Genomic DNA, 1138 nt, shown 5'->3' on the forward strand with positions numbered 1-1138 from the left:
TGAGCTTTATTATTTGGGCCCGGTCATTAGCCCCGCCCCCCGGCCGACGCCGTCGTGTTCCGCTACTGCGTCACATGTTTGCCTGAGGAGCAGAGGCAGCAGTATGGCGTCTTGTCTGGAGCATATTGTAACAAGGTAAGTTCCATGTTAAAATGATCATGTTTTTGACTATTTCTTATTGAGGCATTATTTTTACGTTTACACGAGTATTGATTCATATACACAGTTCGCTTAACGTACATGTATTTGTTTAGACTGTTTATTATCTTAGCCTAACATTGAAACTCAAGAAAATCTGGAGGCCATTTGAATTAGCATTATTTAGCTGCGGGGTCGTTTTCTTTAAGTTTTTGGCTGTAGACTGCCAAATGGGGGAGTGGCTGTGCTGGATGGTTGGCTTGATCTAAGCCACAGGTGTCAAACTCCAGTCATGGAGTTTGACACCGCTGCTGCAACACACCTGGATACAATAATTAGGTGATTAGCAGGACTCTGGAGAACATATCTACACAGTGAGGAGGCAATTGAGCCTTTTGACTCTGGTGTTTTGTACCTGTGGCACATCTAAAAACTGCCAAAATGTTTTTTCTTTGTCAGTGTGTCATGTTGGTGACTGAAGCCTGTTATGAAGACTTCAACACATTTCTTCAGACAGGTTGGCATGACTTTTAATGCTGTACACATTTTTTTCTATAAGCTGACTAATTTCGTTAGTAATTATTTAKGACTTTTTTATGCTTTGTCTTGTAAACCAGGTTGGCAGAGTAATTTGAATGACTATGATGTGACACACAGGTGAGTCTGATTAGTTTTGCTCACACTACTTTTTAAAATATTTATTATCCTAATGTTTCTGCTATATTTCTTGTTTTTCCTTCCAGACTGGAWGTCTTCCTCCTTCCTCCTTCAAGAGCGGCACCAAAAACACTTCACTATCCGCTTCCAATGAACTTTTAAAGCTTCACATTCAGTGCAAAGTACCATGAATGTATGACCTTTGTTGCATATTGCTGTCAGTGCTGTTTGATGTTTTGAAATAAAAGTAGATTATATTCTGTGAATGGTGCTGGTGTTTTTGTAGCATCTAATGTCTTAAAATGAATTTGGAGATTATCGATGGCCAGTAGTTTCTGGGGGA

The 1138-nt window shown here is 39.9% G+C and overlaps 1 long non-coding RNA gene across 1 annotated transcript; it reads left to right on the plus strand.

Annotated features, from left to right (window-relative positions):
- Window positions 1-637: 637 nt before the first annotated feature.
- On the plus strand, window positions 638-1041 carry LOC103466002 (uncharacterized). Its single transcript, XR_533902.1, has 3 exons — window positions 638-655; window positions 756-795; window positions 882-1041. It is a non-coding gene; the product is annotated as an uncharacterized LOC103466002 (long non-coding RNA).
- Window positions 1042-1138: the final 97 nt, after the last annotated feature.

The sequence above is a fragment of the Poecilia reticulata genome, linkage group LG6 (assembly GCF_000633615.1).
Source record: "Poecilia reticulata strain Guanapo linkage group LG6, Guppy_female_1.0+MT, whole genome shotgun sequence".
Lineage (NCBI taxonomy): Eukaryota > Metazoa > Chordata > Actinopteri > Cyprinodontiformes > Poeciliidae > Poecilia > Poecilia reticulata.